Raw genomic sequence first — 18,664 nt, 5'->3', positions numbered from 1 at the left:
AAACCGATACCAGGCATCAAAGGATACACCCCCCCAGGGCCGTACCTTCTTCATCTTGCAGAGCAGTCGTGGTCTTTCCTTTTGATCTAAACCCAATTGCCTTATTGCCTCCTTTTCTCTCCAAATTCTGGTAGGAGATAATCTACTGCCGGCTCAAATCGTTTTTAGATGAGCATAATATTCTTGAGGCGTTTCAATCTGGGTTTCAAACTCGCCACAGTTGGCTCTTTGGAGGGTTTTTAATGACATTTGGGGCAGACGTTTTTGTGTCCTAGTGATTCCCACAAGGACACATCATGATAAAAAGACTGAGGTGTTTGGGCCTAGAGACACTGCCAGTGTTCATCCTGATTTGTTGGGGTTTTTTTTTTTTTTAAATATTTGAGGTCAAAAGCACCACATCTGAGTGTAACAGTGATTCATTAATGTAATTTTGGTGCTCAGATTGGCTCAGTGGTGAATTCCAGCCAATTTGTCTCCCATCACCTGTTGATTTTGATTCCTTCTTTTTTACTTCTCGCCATGCTAAACTGCCCTCTAGGATTGGCGATAACCAAGCTCCCGACTGCAGCCGGTCTTTTAACCCAAAAACGAGAGCACATTTCTCCAGTTATAGCATCACTTCATTGGCTTCCTGTTCGGTTCTCAACAGGAAGCCAATGAAGCCTGATTTTACAAGTCTTTTATTTGATTTCAAATGTCTGCATGCTGTTAGCCCAACCTACCTGACTGCCCTGCACCATTCTTACGCCATCCTTTGGGGCTCTCAGGTCGGCACTGAGGAAGCTGAGAGGGGACCGCGCTCTCCAAAGTTGAGGAATCAGCTCCCGCTACTCATCAGGCAGGCTGACTCACTTCCTGTTGTTAAAAGCCTCCTGAAAACTCACTTCTTTACTTTGGCTCTTTAACCCCGTAGGAGAGGCTGCACTTTAGATTTTGTGAGTTTTACCGTCTTTTGTTACTGGTTTGTTTGCTTTACTTATGATTTTTTTTCCATGTGCATGCACTCATCACCAGTTCCTTCAGACACGACTACGACAGGAGCTACTGTGTCGCAATTCTCCCTGGAAAAATCTCATTTTCCAACACTTCTCGTCCTCTTTTGTGCTTCTCTGTAACTTTGTTGTCAACATGAAGACTACATTTACAAATCTTTAACACTCCATTGACTGTCGATGGACCTCAGTGACACAGAACACTGTATATTCTGCCCCAATGTCTAAGTTCTGCTTTCTGACTCTTCAACGATATCAGATCTCAGGTGTCGCAACAGACTTGGACGGATGGGAGAGTAACAGATGGAGGATACACTGTTCATCCTCCCATCTCTGCTGATCTTGTATCCTCTGCCATCTTTGTTATCCCATGTTTGCAAAACATGGCAGATGCGCAAATGAAAATAAAACAGGTTTCATAAATCCCACGTGTGGCGCTGTAGAGGGAGCCATGCGTGTTACAGTTGCATAAATGCCGGAAGATTATTCATTGATAATTATAGACTGGATGTAAATAAGGACACATTAAGCATGTGCAAAGCAGCTGGCTCTTCCTCCTTCTTGTAGCTGCGCTGTTGCATCCCGCAGCATCGCAACAAAGGGCAGCACGCAGCCCCCTCACGTCACATTTGCCAGCGCAGATCAAAGCGGTTGAAGCGAGCGCTCCTCTTTAGGAGCTTCAGCAGCAGTAAAAATACAACACAATGACGTGGAGCAAGAGCAGCAACACCTTTCAAAAAGGACAAAACCCCCCGGAGATGAAGGACTTGACCACAACTGTCCTTACGTCACAGTAAACCAGTCACATGACTGCGAATACAGCATCAGGGTGTCATGGATGCACTGCAGTTGTGTTTACTGGAGATCTACTGGCTGCCTGTAAAATTGTGTACGGAGTTGCTGGATAATGTTCCTAGGTTTGCCTGTTGCCAACATGATCTCTTTTGACAGCGTTTGGATGCTTTCTTTTGGACAGAGTTGCCGAGCTTGGAATGCTTCCTGCGTACCAACTCTTGCCCAAAATAAACTCGAAACCTTTCTCCAAACTCGGGTGTGCATTTTTGAGCAGTTATTAGTGTGAAGGCAGGGCAGAAGGTCCACCTCTGGACCAGAGCACGAGAGAGAGAGAGAGAGAGAGATTCCATGGCTCCTTTTCCACCAACGTTTTCAAGAACTTTTATTAATGGTATTTAAAAAAAAATAAAAATCCCTGTTCATCTGTGTATTTGATGTTTCTCGGTCTTGTAGTTTCTCTTCTTCTGCTCCATTTTCCAAATGATCAAAACAGAAATGAAATTGATTTTTCTGGAAATGGAAATAAACACGTTTGTTGCGGCCCACTGACATAAATACGGTGGGCGTGGCCAGGAACGCCACCAGCGTGCTCCACCAATCAGCGTTCTTCGGGACGTAGCCCCGCCCCCCTGGGAATTCTGTGGAATCAGAAAAGCACTTTTCCCAAGTAAATTTGGGTTTTGGAGAAAAGTATTTCCCCCATCATATAATTCCATTAAAGAAATAATAATGGTAAAAAGGTTTAACTTGCAGTTGACGTGTTCTATAACAGTGTGTGTGTTCTGCATGAGTAATGAACTTCTCTAGCCTGGAGGGAAGATTATAGCATTTAACTGTTTTCCTCACAGCCAAACGTTCCCATCCTGTCACGGAACATGACAGCGTATGGTTGCAGCCGATTTACGTGTGTTATTTATTCATAACTAATAAAACCCATAAAGCTAAAGTGGTAGCACTAAGAAGCCACTGCAACACTCTCATTATACTTCATATTTTTGCATTTCCAGCTATAAAACTGCACTCAAATACAATCGCAGTCATTCTGCATGTAATGGCATGATAATACTGCGCATTGAACTGACTATACAATGGAACTTTTGGAGTAATAGCGGAGATAACAGTAATCTTATTTCCATGTTGATGGACAGACATTAAAAGCCTTTTCTGAAGCAACCCGATCTGGCAGCATACTGAGCAGATAAAACGGTAAATAATAAAATATATCTGCACATTAGAGGCTCATATGCTTCCACCATTTTCCATGGATCAGCACACCAGTAGGAATTCGGCAACTTTCCCCCCATTTTGCCTGTTTACAACATATGTTGCAGCCCAAATAAGCAAATATTCCACGCCATCAGCTGGACCAGCGATCCGCTCGCTCTCTAATTTATGTAAATTTGATGCTCAAGCCGCACGAATCCCCTTGAAGTCGCAGCCTGTAGCAGAGCGTCAGCAGCCGCCAGATTTCAAATACTGACAGTGGGAGTGTTTTTGCGGCGGTTTGGCTGCAAAACAATCCGTTCCCCCACGCCGGGGACGAGAGCTCCTCAGATAAGTGCTTTGAGCAGAATGGATGCCAGGGGTGATGCTGCCGGGGTTGTGGCGGTTCCACCAATTAGAGCAGGGGGCGCGGAGAGGAACCTGTTGTGCTGTTTCACCTCCGCCTGTGCGGCCCATAGGTGCAGGACAGGTTTCTGCGGCTAGGAAAATGTGGTTTGGATGAGCTTCTGTGGCGCCCGGGAGCTTTAAAGTGAACCGAGCGAAGGCGCCGCTGCTCTGATCATCCCGTCAGATTGAGTTCCGAGCAGGCAGCTGCAGAGTTCATAGCAATTACAGCACTGGCGGAGAGACGCACGGCTCCCCGCGCATTCGAAAGCTGCTTTGGCTGCAGCCGGGTGAAGTTCGGTGGGGAAATGTGCAGGAAATCTGATGATTGGGAATGATGGGAACAACTGGATCCGATGTGTTTACGTGCACTTCCGCTTCTACACGCTGTCATCGACACCTGTTTACGCGCTTCTGTCCATATGTCTCTTACAGTAGGTGTGTAAGGTTTAATGTAAGGCTTCATCTTTCTGGGGTTTTCAAAACATCCAGGAATGCCTGCGGTCTTGGCATCAGCTTTCTATGAAATAGGTCAGATCAACGTGCGTGAATCTGATATTGGGAAGAAGTTTAGGTGTTGATTTATCAAAGCACGTCCCATGTTGTTTGCGTGATCACTTGAGCCACCCGACTGTTCCGGAAATCAAATCAAAATCAGACTTTCGTGCTGATGTGATTGTGCCCAGTGGAAAATATTGTCAACACAACGTGGAAATAAACAGTTGCTTTCATCTGTAAAAGTCTCAAAATGTCTGCTCTCTCCGACTCAAACGTGAACCCTTTAAATCACTCATCCTCTGAAAGGACATTTTCCCAATAACAAACCTTCACAATGAAAATGCTTTTGGATGGAGCTCAGGGACTCTGGGAATACGCGCGATTACCAGTAGATGGCGCCAAATCTGACGCACTGTGGGTAGGTTAGTCACTAACTACCAGCCCCAATCTCATTAACCGTTAGTGAGAGTGGGGCTGCTGTCTTCATGGTTCCATCGCCATCATTGTTCATTAAAAACAAGTTTCCTGTTTCTTCGTGGTTATTTCCTTTTTGTAGTTTTTCCTTTTGTCTTATAGCTCTAAGCTAACTTTTGCACCTGTATCTGAAATGTCACCAGTGTTGAATTCATTATAAATGCTGCTTTGAATCTTATTTCTGTGCATCCACGAGGCGAATGTCGACTGAAAAATAAAACACTGGACGGCCTTTGCGAAAGGAAGGACATTTTGTTTTGCCAAAAAGAGAGAACGTGTGTGAAAATTAAGCGGATAAAGGGTGACAACTCAAACCAGATTCAGCCTGCTGGGAAATCACTTTCACAACACAATGAACAGCAAACTGTCAGACAGCTCAAGGATTAAACTGTCCCGATTTTCCTTCTCGTCAACCTTCCCGTTAAACGCCTTCCACACATCCAGCCGTACTCTTCGAGCTCCAGCTTCTCCTGCGTGGCGATGGCGCCATCTTCGACCCGCCGCCGCACTGACCTCACTTACCTTGATCTCTAATTGGCACAAATTTAATTACAGTCGCCACTAGAAAAGACAATTACCATTTACACTGATTAACGGGGTGAAGTCGGAGGAAACCTCAGCGATAGAGTGATTGGGCGACATTAGGTGAGGACAATTATGGGGCCGAATGAACCGGAACACGCCCACATCGATAGAGGGGAAATCACATGTAGTGGCCAAAGGTTAATTTTCTGATGAACTGCAGTCCCAATCAAGTCACAATCAATCATTTTCTTTTTTTTTTCTTTTTTTTGCATTGGAACAAGCATCTGTGGGTGTCCTTCAAGGTGTCTCAGCCTTTTATCCAGGTTAGCTGTAAGATACTTTCAGGGATCGGTTCCTAAACGATGTTTTTGGAAATTCCGATTTCTGTTTCCCAGCACATCTTCTTGACAGGACTCCCAGAATGCCTCCATAATTTGCGTGTAACTTAATATTCGGTTTAAAGACTGTCTCCCGAGCAGCGATTTTAACTGCGAGGAGCCCGACTCGGGGTCTGGAGCGGAGTCGTTATGGCTCGAAATTCCAGCTTGTTCTCATCGTCAGCTCGTCTGATATTGATGTTCTATCACGGGTGCTCGCCTCTCTTCCTCGTGCACCCTTTGGGGTTTAAAGAGTTTAATGGAACAGCGGTGTAAATTCATCAGTATCTGTTTCAGATGACTTCAGCAGACAGTGTGGAGTAGTTTCCATAGCAGGAACGTGTCAGCAGAGAAGGCGTTCTCCTTCTCACACATGCACACCCATCCTCATATTTCTGCCTTTGCGGACACTTAATACATTAACCAGTTCTTTACCCTAACTATCTAACTAACCCCCTAACCCTGCCTTAAGCTAATTCCAAACTCACCTTTAAAACCATGTCTTAACCCTCCAACAGTCCTTGTGACGCCAAGTCACAAACTTGGCCCCACTTTGCTAGTAGGCTTTGGTACTTAACTACAAATTGACATTGAAATTTCTCACCTCCATTCCTCTTTCTTGGGCTTCAGTTTCCTCTCACAGTCCAAAAACCACAACTGCAGACGGCAGCTGGGCCCCAGGTGTCCTTCGATGGACTGGCAAGCTTGACATTCATGTCCAGTGACCCCTGGAAAAGGCTTCAGTGTTAGGGATAAAGGCTGGAGAACAGAGGATGGAAGCACAGACCACTTTTCTAAGACATTCTTTCATCATGTCATTACCTTTAGAGGCTCCATCATGCCACACTTCTCCAGTTTGTAGACAGAAAGCCGGCCACCCTAATGGGAAAATTGTTGGATGAGTGCGCAGAATGTGGTTGAGTTGGCCAAAAGTAGAGAAACTATGTGATTACTCATCCTCCCATTTCTGCAGGTAGCAGCGTTCCATTTAGCGTGTCTTGATGCTCATAATGTCTTCTTTCTTCACCGCTACCACGCTGCTTTCTCCAGAATAAAGACCTGGAATTTCCATATACATTCACGAGACTTAATTTTGTTTTCCGACGTGCTCCCCGAAGCTCATTCTGGTTCCTCTTCCTCCATGTTGCGTTTCCTTGTGTCTACCTAAAGTTTGGGCCAGTAAATGTGAGCTCCACTTCAAAGAATCAAGAAAATCTCTGAATTTGAGTACAAGACATCTTTTAAGGGACCAAAGTTGCCAGTGGTCCAGGGTTTGGACCGCTAGAACAGTGTTGCTGTGTATTTTATTAAAGTAACGGAGGCGCTTGTCTGCTGTGGAGGCAGACCTTTTCTGCTGTTACGTTTTTTGCTGACGTCACCTGAAGGCAACACATTCTCTCAATCTGAGTTTTCTCCCATCTGACTAAAATTTTTTAGTAAAACCTCCCCGTGGGTCTAAAAAAAGCCCCTCACCACACAACCAAGTTCTGTTTATATCAAATATCAAGTTATATCATAGAACATCTGTATTTCTCCATTTGCCGCTATGTAGCGTAGTTTTGCATGTTATCATGCGTAAAAAGAAAAAAGAAAAAAGAAGCTGCAGCTGCTTTAAAATAACTTTTCTTTCATTGCTTCATTCTGATATTTCTTCCACACATCTGGCAGTCCTGTTTGAACCTTGAGCAGCTCTCAGGTAAGAGTTCAATACTTCATAAACCAACTCCAAACATTTGCTGACAGTCAACTGGTTTGTTGACTGAATTGAACTTAAGTGGTCGGCGGTCATTGATCGAGGTTCCTGGTATTCACGGCTGCTGATGAGAATTGAACAGCCCATCATCAGCCCACCAGGCGCTCTCAGCAGGAGGCCCTGTTTTCCACACATTTTCATTTTCATTTCTTTTTTGAAGCACGTAAGAAAAACGCGCCAGGTTACATAAGACACTTTGGCTCCCTGTAATTATATGGGAGTAATGAGAAGAATGTGGTGCGCTCCATTCTTGACAGGCTCCTGCCTTCTGTTCTGCAGCCCTGTCTCACCTACAGGAGCACCTGTGGGGCAGTATCAATGAGAGACATGCTCGTCGGGTTAGCACGCCGCCAGCGCTAAGTGGGGACTCTCTCACTGTCTCTGCTGAGCGGACTGTGATTTCATTTAATTTAATTTCAGCTCTCCTCCTCGGGGACGCTCCGATAACATTAATTAGGTTTTCTCTTTTAACTTTTTGAACACCACCCTTGCGTCCCCCCGGCTTATATATGCAAAGCGAGACCCGCGAGGGCTGCATACCTGTCTCTGCCCCGTCCATCTACCTGCCTGTCTTTCTTTACTGTCCGCCCATCCATCCGTCATGGCCCGGCATGCACATTATGTTTAACCTTTATCTCGACCCCCAGTGCTGGCAGGAGCTATTTCTCACAGGTCTGTACATAATTTCTGACACAGGTGGTCTAAGTGGCAGTTACCGGTAGAGCCCAGCTTTTTTAATGTGCTTCTGAAAGGCCAGGAGTGACGCTGTAGCCGCTGTATAATTACAGCTGACGGGGGGGGGGGGGGGCAGACATTAGGGGAGAAGACGGACAATTCTTTGATTTTACCTAGAATATATCAGCTAGACCAGAGGGGGCTCAACCTTTTCTAACTGTTCCTTTACTGAGAAATGTCAGTGGACTCTAGAAATTGAAAACAATAATCAGCACAACAACACACTCTTCATCGTTATCTACTGATTTCATTGTCAACCCTTCTTCGCGCTATCCCTCCCCCCGCTCTATCTTGGATAATATTAGGTGGCAGATGTTGCTGAGATGTAGCAGATGCTGGCTAATAAAGACAGTTATTTAGCGATTATGCAATCTTATTCAACTGAGGAGGGTGGAGGGCACAGCTGTGGATAATTATTACCCACTCTCACCCTCACGGAGTGTAATTTTTTTGGGGGATAAGCTGTGCTGGAACAGAAATAAAATGCTAACGTGTAAGTTTTAACATCGGTGCGAAAGCAAAACGCTAACAAAGCTCTGAGACTTCCACGGAGTGCTAGTTGGAAGCAGGAAATGTTATCTTCGATGTGTTGAGGGGCTTTTATTTACCTTTTATTTAATTATAAATTAAGGTTCTGATCCTGTGAATCTTACAGGTAGAACTCCAGCACCCACTCTGCCGCCCCCTAGAGGATGGGGGGATGCAATCATTATTCTCCTCATTCTTTCTACAACACATTTGCTGATAAAACATATCCCTCCTCCCACGCACAAAACCACCACCATCCATTTAGTTTGACTCAATGAAAATTATACAAACAGAAATAGCATCATTATCTCTGACTGACAGGGATACACAGGATACACAGGGTGCTTTGCATGCAGAAATGGCTGCAGGAGAACAATTAGATAGCCGGGGTTTAGTTTTATCGACGGCGCGTAGGCCTGCATGTGCGGCTGCAAGCAAAGCTGATCGATCCTCCTGACTTCGCGCGGCTCCCCGAGGACCTAAAACCATTGTTGTGCACATTAATTCGTTCACTCAATGTCGCGCCACCAACAACGCAGCTTCTTAATTGGCTCAATTCAGTGATTTGGGTATTCATATTCATCTGCAACCGTTGTGGGTTCTTTTCTTGGGTGCTGGCATGTTAGCCATGTTACCTTAGCATGACCAAGCCATCAGCGTAGTCTTTAAGATGTCCACAAACGTCTGCAACTGGATGCAATTTTTAATCCCCACCAGTGGAGTAGAGTTCATTCCCAGGTCTAACGTGATTTAACCAAAAGATGACACCTCTAACTTGCACTATATCAGCAATAATGTTGAAGAAGCAAAGCGTGTTTCCAGACACCTTCGTGCAAGGTCACAACAAGTCCGGCATGTTTCTTTCTCCCGCTGTGGTAGCACAGCTTAGCGCACATCAAACACAGCCCCTGCTGTCACCCCTAAACGCACCCAATCAGCACATCATTCTATGCCGGTCCGCATGTTTGCCGCGTGCTACCTTTGACTTTCACGTGCGCGTCACCGCAGCCCGGCTTTCTGGGGATCGCATTTAGGCGTCGTGGCGGCGATGAAGTGACAGAGGCTGCCAGCCCGAGCTCTGCGGCTACCACCCCTGAATACCAAAGAGCAGCTCCCACTGTGTCTGAACACAGGGGGCAAAAGAGGCGACCCGAGCGATGGTGCCGGCGCGCCTGCCGTAAACCCACCTGGCGCTCAGATGCTGAACGTCATCGGAGGGATAATCGCAGGCAGAAGATGCGGTTGGGGAAAGACTCAGGGTGCTCAGGGTGAATTGTAGGGCAGAGGAGAGAAGAAGGAGAGGGGCGGCCGGCGTGCATGGCTTCACAGGCTCCGGAGGGAGGCTGTAAGCGCTCTAATAGCCTCACCGCAGGACGCCAACCTGAGAAGAGCCGGCGCAGCGCCACACTAAACTCCATCAGCTTCCCTCCGTCTGCCTTCACACGTTAGACACAGTGTCATAACCTCAGGCAGTTTCAGTCGCCGCTCAGCACAGAGGAGTCAGTGTGTTTAAAGAGACATTACACCACCAAAAAATGTCTTTGTACATACAAAACACACACACACACACACACACACACACACACACACACACACACACACACACAGATGCTGCAGCCTCCTCTGCGTTGCACTCAGGTACGCTATGTACACAGCCGTTAGCCCAGCGCCATTTTCCCCGCACGGATCTATACTCAACTCAACTTAAATCCAGGGCCATTATCGCTGGATCGTTTTACGGCGAGGTGTGTGCTGAAATACGCGACACACGATATCGCTGCTGGCATCCGTAATCTTTGGCCACTTATGGAGCATTACGTTCCAAGTCTGTCCCTTGGTGGCGACCGCAGGGTTTCTACTCCCCCACCTGAGCTACAGTGGGTCTGAGGCAGAGACACAAGGGCGAGAACTTCTGTCGCATTTCACCTGTCCGTTTCCACGGCAACAACGCTTTCACTCCCTGAAGGTGAGTGTTTTTGAGAGTTGAGAGTTTGAGGGTGTTCTCCAACCTCGATTTTCATGTCAATGGGGACCAAGATTCACCTGATGGCGAGAGGAAGCGCCTGTGAACATGCGTGTGTTGTTGCACCACACCGCCAACTAGTGGCCTATCAGGGAAACCGGTTTTCACAATTCCATGTGTTCTTTTGTAATCTGTATTTGATTAGAAAACAATGATGTTTTTATGGGCTAGGTCAACACTGCAACCCGAAAACAGTCCAAACCAGTACTGGCGTACAATATTTAAAGTGTGCTGTAATTCAAATTTCCAGAAAACGCAGTTCACAGCATCTCCCACTTGATAAGAAACATCCCAGATGGTTCAGATAATGTTGAAGGCTGGGGGGGACAAACAATAGTGATGACTGGGGCACATGTTATGAGGACGACCGGAGGGAAATTACAAGTTTAAATTACTCAGAGAATCATTTGTGTCTATATTTCCCACATGGTGTTGCTCATCCAGGGAAATTGGAGCCGGAGTGTTGGTGGGAAAAGGTCGAGCCCCTGACTGGGAGTTTATTTTGACTTTTGTCCAGTTCAGCCACCAACGCGCTTTTAATGCCTCACTACTGACTTATCAAACTGCGAAGCTTCCTGGGACGATCGATGGAAATATGCTACCTGGACAGCAATGTGAGCCCAAAAGCTCTGGACGGAAAAAGGAACCACTTAAACCTGACTTACATCAGAGGTAATTCAGCGTAATCACTGGACGACAATGGCAGGTTCCGATCTGTCGCTGCCAACTGCATGTGTGTGTCCACTAGTGCGTTATAAATATTAGTAAACGGCACGTGTTGTGTGTGATACATTATCTACGTGGCCGTGGCTGCTCTGACAGGGAGGAGAAGCGGTGTCTGCTACCCTAATGCGCCTCTTCTGCTCTTCCTCATTGAGCGCCGTGTTTTGCTAGTCGACGCCGAGTTGAGCTGAAGTCTCACCCCCGATTTTTCTGGAGCCGATCTAAGTAGCGACCCTGGAGCAGGGACTCAGTTAGGCTCCATAAAAGTTCCTGTAAATGGCCGTTGGGGGAGGTTCCTGCAGCGGAAACGTGACTCTGTGAGAATATTGGAACTCACTATGTTGTAAATGAAGGGACACACACACACACTCACACACATTAAAAATCCTCCTTGCAGTGTTCTATGAGAACAGATGTCTGCCGGACTGATACGGCGCTGCCTGCTGTGAGAGCTTAGGACAGCTGCTGCAGGCTGGTTTGCCTCAGAAGAGAATTCATAGCAGTGTGTGCTGAGGAGTGAGTGTGTGGTTGTCAAGCAGACCTACACACACACCCACACACACGCTCAATTCGCTGCCATGTCAGTAAATCGATTTACATTAACCAGGGCAAATCGCCGATTAGTTTAATCACCACACCATGCCTATTAGAGGACTTCAGTCATGTCCGTGTCTCTCAGCTCCCACCAGTCTCGCTGCTCATCCCACTTAAATAAACTGAACATTTAAAGACGGTTTCAATTGGGTTCCATTTGTCCTTAGTAGTGCAATTAAGCGCATAGAGCATTCAGAGAAAAGCACCCAAGTGCCCACTGGATCATGAGTACATTCTTCATTACAGTTCTTTGAAAAAACTATTGGACATTCAAGTAATAGCATGTTAGCTTAGCATTTCACACAGAGCAAGTAAGGCAATATGGGAAGATTATTGACTATCTATAGGAGTGAACACACTCTTGTTAGCCAATCACCTGTTCAACACAGAGCTTTAGAAAAGCATCACGTGGTTTAAAAGGATAGAGAAGGCTAGAAAGCTTTGATTCTGCCATGTTGGGTGCACTGCTGTATATAATATCGGACTATTGCTGCACTCACACACTCAGGGTAACTCTCATAAGAGAGATTCATTAATTAGCATACATGCGCTACATTCTGTGAATAAAGACAAGCTAATTCTCTAATCCGGAGGCAAAACTTTGTCCAGAGCAGGTCAGTAAAGTGAGGAAGGCTCCTTCACCCTTCTCGCCTCCCTTGTTTATCGAATGCAAGGGCAGCATTTGAGTCTGAAGAACAAAACACAGACAATAGACACGGGAACAAAATGAAATCTGCGCCCCTCAGCGAGGAGATAAGGAGAGGGGACCTATACGGCAGTGTTTGTTCCTCACAAAGTCAGAACTGAAGGTTATTTTCTTGTATTTAAATAACAGTAGCCAGCACCAGTCAGGAGGGTTTATTCAGTTAAACATTCATATAGCAGCTATGTGCTGGTCACAACATATTCATTGATTTGGTGGCCATGTAAAGACTGAAATCACCACTCAGACTGACTCCAGTCAGATCGAAGGTTGTGCACGTGTTATTAGAACCAGTCTTGATTGTGCGTGAAGCTCACTGGTGACTTTCAGGGGGAAGCGAACATCCAAACTTGTGTTTCAACTGAACATGGTCCATTAAACCAGAGAGCTCAAATATACCTGAAATCTGTTGTTTTGGGTCAGTTTCACATAAAGGTGCCCTCTTCGCAATCCGTGTTCAGTCTGGCAGAGTTTCTTTGCTGGAAAACTGGTTTTTGAGGGGTTTTTTGTTTTACATTTATTTCATATCGAAAATTGAAATCAATCACGACACGTACGTACATGCAAATGATCTTGTCTTGACGGCGCCGGCTGGGAGTGTGTGATTGTACTGGGATCGTTGTCTCTGGCCTTGGCGGAGCGGGATTTTGTTTGCATCTGTGAGCGCCAGCTGTTGGCGGCTGTTGAGCCTGATCCGCCTAAAAGCTCAGCTTGACAAGTAAATAGCTGAAAATTGCCTCAGAAGAGATTTGTTTTGGCTTTTTGCTTAGATTCCTCCAGAAATTGCATTCTTCTCAGGAAGTGGCAGGAAGATCGCCGGCGTCTGCGTCGCGTCGAGCGACAGTCGCTCAAACGCGGGACGTTTCAACGCCTTTGTCATCGGCGGAATGTCAGCCATTCGCAATCCCTCTGGATGGACAGGGGGGGGCGGACGGACGGTCAGATGGGGGCGGCGACGATAAACCTTGAGAAATTGCACTCGCGTTCCGACGCGTGTTCCAAGACCGGACGGTTGGACAGCTCAAACGAGGGTTTTTACAGCCTCTCGGACAGGAGCGAGCGCATTTATCGCCACCTCGCTCAAGCTGTTTTTACCTTCTGGGACTTTAAAACCGCTCACTCAGCAACAGTGTGAAAGTTGGAGGTCTCGAAAAATACAGCAAAAACCCTTTAATACCGCGGGAATTTTAGGGTCACTTTGTTGCTATGGCGATGGCTGTTTTTGTACCCATTATTACATACAATGAAGTCTTCTTAGCATAAAGGCGTTAGCGGACCTTAGCAGCCCCTTCTCTCCCCTCCTCCTCCTCCTCTACCCATCCCATCCATCAGTTGGAGGCCCCCCCATATAAGCCTGGTCCTGCTCAAGGTTTCTGCCTGTTAAAAGGGTTGTTTTTACTGCCACTATTGCTTTTCAGGGTCAGACTCAGGAGCTTTTTAGAAAAGGCTAAATTGAACTTCGAGCTGTCGGCTATTGTCAGGCTGCATTTTTCTGGTTTTAAGCACTTTTATTCCACCTTCGGGTGGTGAGTTTACAGCCTGCTGGGGTTCCAGTCAGACTGTTGATCCATGGCAGGTTAGAGCGGCACAATAATTAACCAACTTTAAAAGCTGCTCAGCTGTGAAGTCGACTCTTTGTTTCAGTCACAAAGCACGTTGTGATGCGTGGAAGAAGACACCCTGCACTGCTGACGAGGTTACATTTAATCGCTAAATAATCAACGAGATAAATGGATACGGAGGCAACATAGGAGGAAGAAAGGAACCCAGCTGGGTTTTCTGTCCAACAGGGAAGATAAAGCTGGGATCCCAGGTGACCGTTGTCCACCTGGTAGGACAGAGACCCCGGCTGGGCCGCGGAGGACTGGACCTGGACGCCTGATAAACCCATTTAATGAATTCTTGAACCTTTGTGGGCGTCCGTCCTCCGTGACGTTTGCCACATCCTGATCTCAAGAAAGATAAAACTGGGAGCAACATCTTCATCAATCATTCATCTCGTCTTCCTCCCTGGTGACCAGAATTACCACACGCGCACGGACGTTAGTCAGGGTTTGACCTTAGGTGTACGTGTCTCTACTGTACACGGCTCATCCCAGAATAACAGCCTCACACGTCTCATCATTAAAACAAAGGGCTCCTGGAGCTCCATCCGGGACATTTGCTCTCTGCAGCCTGTGAGGTGAAGCAGCAGTGGGATCGAGAGGTCACTTCATGAAAGCTTGACTGGAGGCGACACACACCAGTCAAAGGAGACCCGCTGGGTTTTATTTCATCTCACTCAGCTGATTGTTCGGTCTTTTTCTCCCCTCACATCAGTTTAGGACGTATAGATGATACACATCTGGAGGGGGGCGAGACGAGACGAGCATTCTGCTTTCCAAAACTGCAGAATTAACCAATTAAAAAGGCTAATTCGTAGCTTCTGCTATTGGCCTTTAAAGTAACATGAAGCGATTTCATATTTCCGCTGCTGTTTGTGTTGTGTTTCTCTTTTGCTGCTGGATGTAAATCAAATTGCCCCCCTGGGAAATTATAAAGATATCCTGGATCCCTGGGAAGATTCCCAGTTGCTCGGCGAACGTTCAGCCCTTCACATTTATATAGTCTTCCTCAGATCTGTGCCTGGGTACGATCTCGCCTCGGAGCTCTGGAGGTCGTTCTTCTGACCTTGGAGCTCCATTTAATTTGAACAAATAAATATTTTTGAGTGAGTCTGAGTATTCAAGGAACTATATTGTAATGGCAGCACGAGACAGAACGGAATATGTCCTCATCCTGGAGGTCCAGTTCTGGATGAGCTGCAGCTGGAGGAGGAGGGAGGGTCAAAGGGTCTTGTGTGTGTGTGTGTGTGTGTGTGTGTGTGTGTGTGTGTGTGTGTGTGTGGTGTGTGTGTGTGTGTGTGTGTGTGTGTGTGTGTGTGTTGGGGGGTTGTCATGATGCAGATGGCCCTCTTCCTGCATCTATTGATTTTCCCAGTTTGGTCTCCTTTCAGGAAAAGCTCCTGGAACTTTACTGCATCCTGAAAATACACTATTTCAAAAGAGAGTAAATCTGTTTCCTAGCAACGGCTTTAATAGATGTGAGAAAGTCTCTATTTTGTGAGAAAGGCGTCGGAAGATGTCACCATCCAGCTCTTGAGAAAACATGAAAGCAGATCTGCAGTCGATCAGCCCCATGTGAATTCCTTTGAAAGGGATGGCGCCGCTCAGCAAACACCGACTTTATCTTATTAACGCCACATTTACGGTCTCCAGGAGGACGTTAAAGCTCAACCAGGTGCTAAACAGAGTCAGATCGCGCTTCATTGGAGGTGCAGGAAGGTTTGTGGCTAAATTTGAGAGTAATCATGTCGCACCATCCCACCTTTTTGGCTCTGCTGGGTTCAAAAGAACTCCAGTAAAATGCTCGGCAGTCTGCTGCTCTCTTCACCCCGAGATGTTGCGCCGCCATCCCTGTCATGTTCTTCTTCTGTGAAATGGAAGGAAAATTGCCACGCATGATGCTCCTGTTGCTTCCTGCGGTGCGCTACCCTGCAGTAAAATGTATGTTCTATGAAACCAATGCTAAACCTGAAGGGGGGGATCAAGCAAATGAATTTTACCTATGCGTTCACAGTCTAAAATTAGATTTTAGATGACAGAAGAAAACAAATAATAATCGGAGGCTAATTTGAGCAGGGTACGTTCTGATTAACAAACTGGTAACGGCACCGCTGCTGCTAACACCTACGCTAGCCTTCCTGACGTTATGCTTCATGGAGATAAGATGAACATCAAACATTAATTTTCACCTTGTGATGCTTTTGCTCTAAACCATGGCAGTTGTTCTGGTTTCTTACAGTCCCGATATATCATAATACACTCCCACGACAGTCGTCGGGGGCCGTAGTTTTGGCACCGAGAGGGATCGCCTCGTTCTCCATCGGAATTACTGTTTCTCTTCAACGTTTTCAGGACATATATTGACTCCTGCCCTCCCCCACGACCCACAAAACCCTTTTCGAATGTCATTATTTCACATCAGTGTCAACATCTGCAACACTTTCAGCTACAGACAAGCCCTGAGGCCATCTGTCATCTTACTGAACAGGCCCGACGATGTCACCTTTGGAGCAGGACTCCAGCATCCACACGCCATCTCTCCTGCACCCCTGCAAGCAGAGACCCAAATAGGCGTTAGCGTTGTCAACGTAGCTCCTTTAGCTTACTGATGTTACCTTTTTTTGGGTGAGAATTCAGTGGCAAATGCTTCCGTATTGCAGTGGAAGTACAGTTTAAATGTTTTCTCTTGGAAACAGCTGGATGAAGCTAGTTTCCTAACTTTTCCCCCCACAGAGGACAGACACATCGGGTCCAAATCAACAGTCACGCAGGTGTTTGGTTTGCTTTTTTTTCCTTTACCTCCTGTCTTCACAGACTCCCACAACTCTGCAAAGGTTAACGTTTGATTTAAAGCGCAAGTCAAAGCCCGTCAAAGTGATGTTTGAACGCGCGGCAACAGAGGGATTGGGTGGGTTAATCTGGATTCAAGGATGCTCTGCAGAAACAGAGCAATTTAAGCCCTTTGTTTTGGTATGATTTGTGGTTTCCTTGAGTCTCTTCAGATTTTAATTAGCAGCTCCTTTCAAAAGGAAATTCTTCTTATAGGCTGCGCATGAATGGGGTGCAAAGTGAGGCTTTCCGCAGCTACTGGAACAACTCAGTTTAAAGATTTTCTCCAGCGCTTTTGACATTCCTGATTATCCGAGTTTTCAAAAACGTTACATTCCGCTTTTTTGATGTTTCCTGCAGCCGGAGTTCTTTTCTAAGCATCTGCCATTTTTTGGTGTTTAGTAATAATTAAATCTCTTTAAATACGGGTAAAAAACATGCTTCGGTTTGCCTTGTTCTTCAATAACTTCCATCCTGAAGTTACCAGAGGTACCACAGGATCCTCAGCACACGATTTGTGCTGCGCTCAGATCGATCTCTGGAACCCAGGAACAACAATCCCACCGCGGCGGCTCCGTAACCTACTTTTCAAGAGTTTGTGGATTTATGGCTGAGAGGTGCCTCCGTGCACAGAGCGCATGTTGTGGGGAGCGCTTGGACTCGTGCTGTTGTGTTGTTGTTTTTGACAATGAGCAACTGCTTTGTGGCAACATGTAATCTCATTAATCTGACCACGTCTAACACGTGTCAGTAGCCCAATCCCACATGCAGTCGCCTCATTGTGGCCACCAGGGAGGCGTTTCCTCGCAGTTAAAACAGGGAAATAATGATAAACGGATATAAAAACTAAATTTTACAGGTTTACTGGTTGTGTTATTGTTGGCGCAGGACCCTCAATTATAGATGTGAAGGAGCAAAACAACAAATGCATCAGGCTGCTTATATTTGCGCCGGCCTCTCTGTGTTTACCTCTCTCATCTGGCTGCCGTTTGTTCTCGGCTTCTTTTAAAAAGCGCCAATTCGTCCTTGTTGGCGTGGTAAGTTTGTTGCAAAAGTCGCGCTCACCCCCCCCCCCCCCCCCGACAATAGCTGGAGCAATATGAAGCGGGGAGGCTTCACAGAGGAGCGATGATTGCTTATGTTATCAGTGTTCAAACAGGCAAATCAATCCGGCCCTGACAACCAGACAATTAGCAGCTTTATTAGCCCGCTTGTAGACTCGCTCATCTGGAGGAGGGAGTCAAGTATCTGCAAATAAATGTTTCAGCACAGACGACTCACCCAGCATCTGTGTGTGTGCGTCTAATATGAAGAGCGAGGACAGGGGGGTGAAGATTGATTGGGTTGATTAAAACAGTGGATTGCAGATAGGACGCATATCTCACTTGTTGACTATAATGAGGACGGGGCTTTTATTTCTTGGTCGAGCTGAAGGGGACGCACAGACACACACCACATCATATGAAGCACTTGACAATAATAAGGACTAGAGAGGTGAACACTTTTAAAAGCTGTAACTAATGGTTTTCCCGTCCTCGGCCATGTTTCACTGCTTATTTGCTCAGATTAACTCACTGCAAAGCTGGGCTAAAGTGGCTTAACGCTGTCTTTGTTCACTACATAAAGTTTATGGTACAAACCATTTACGCCTAGAGGAAATAACACGAATGAAGGAGTACACTCACACTAAGCTGTTAAAAATTTAATTCCAAGACATCGTCATGATAGAGGGTGGAGCTAGGTGACAGTGCTAACATCCACCCTCAAGGGGCCAAATTAGCAAAACAGCTCAAGATACAGCGTAGCTTCTTATCCATGTCACATTACACACATTTGCTCCTTCGGGATCCTTTTAGAGCTGTTTAGTTTTAGTCGGCAACTGGCCCCAAATTTGCTAGAT

General features: G+C 46.2%; 1 protein-coding gene across 2 annotated transcripts in view; it reads right to left on the bottom strand.

Annotated features, from left to right (window-relative positions):
- The window catches only part of LOC130517400 (GDNF family receptor alpha-2-like), a 56,834-nt gene extending 40,351 nt beyond the window's left edge, over positions 1 to 16,483 (bottom strand). The window contains exons 1-3 of one of the 2 annotated variants that reach the window (XM_057019244.1): positions 16,439 to 16,483; positions 6,095 to 6,331; positions 5,877 to 6,000 (exon numbers count right to left, since the gene is read on the bottom strand). The gene's annotated coding sequence lies outside the window, so the exon portion shown is untranslated. Of the gene's footprint in view, positions 1 to 5,876; positions 6,001 to 6,094; positions 6,359 to 16,438 lie in introns of those variants that run through there. The other variant, XM_057019243.1, reaches the window with a different exon arrangement.
- Positions 16,484 to 18,664: the final 2,181 nt, after the last annotated feature.

Source organism: Takifugu flavidus, chromosome 20, assembly GCF_003711565.1.
Source record: "Takifugu flavidus isolate HTHZ2018 chromosome 20, ASM371156v2, whole genome shotgun sequence".
Taxonomy (NCBI): domain Eukaryota; kingdom Metazoa; phylum Chordata; class Actinopteri; order Tetraodontiformes; family Tetraodontidae; genus Takifugu; species Takifugu flavidus.
Note: the sequence above shows the minus strand (reverse complement) of the source record. Positions and strands in the feature narration are given on the sequence as shown.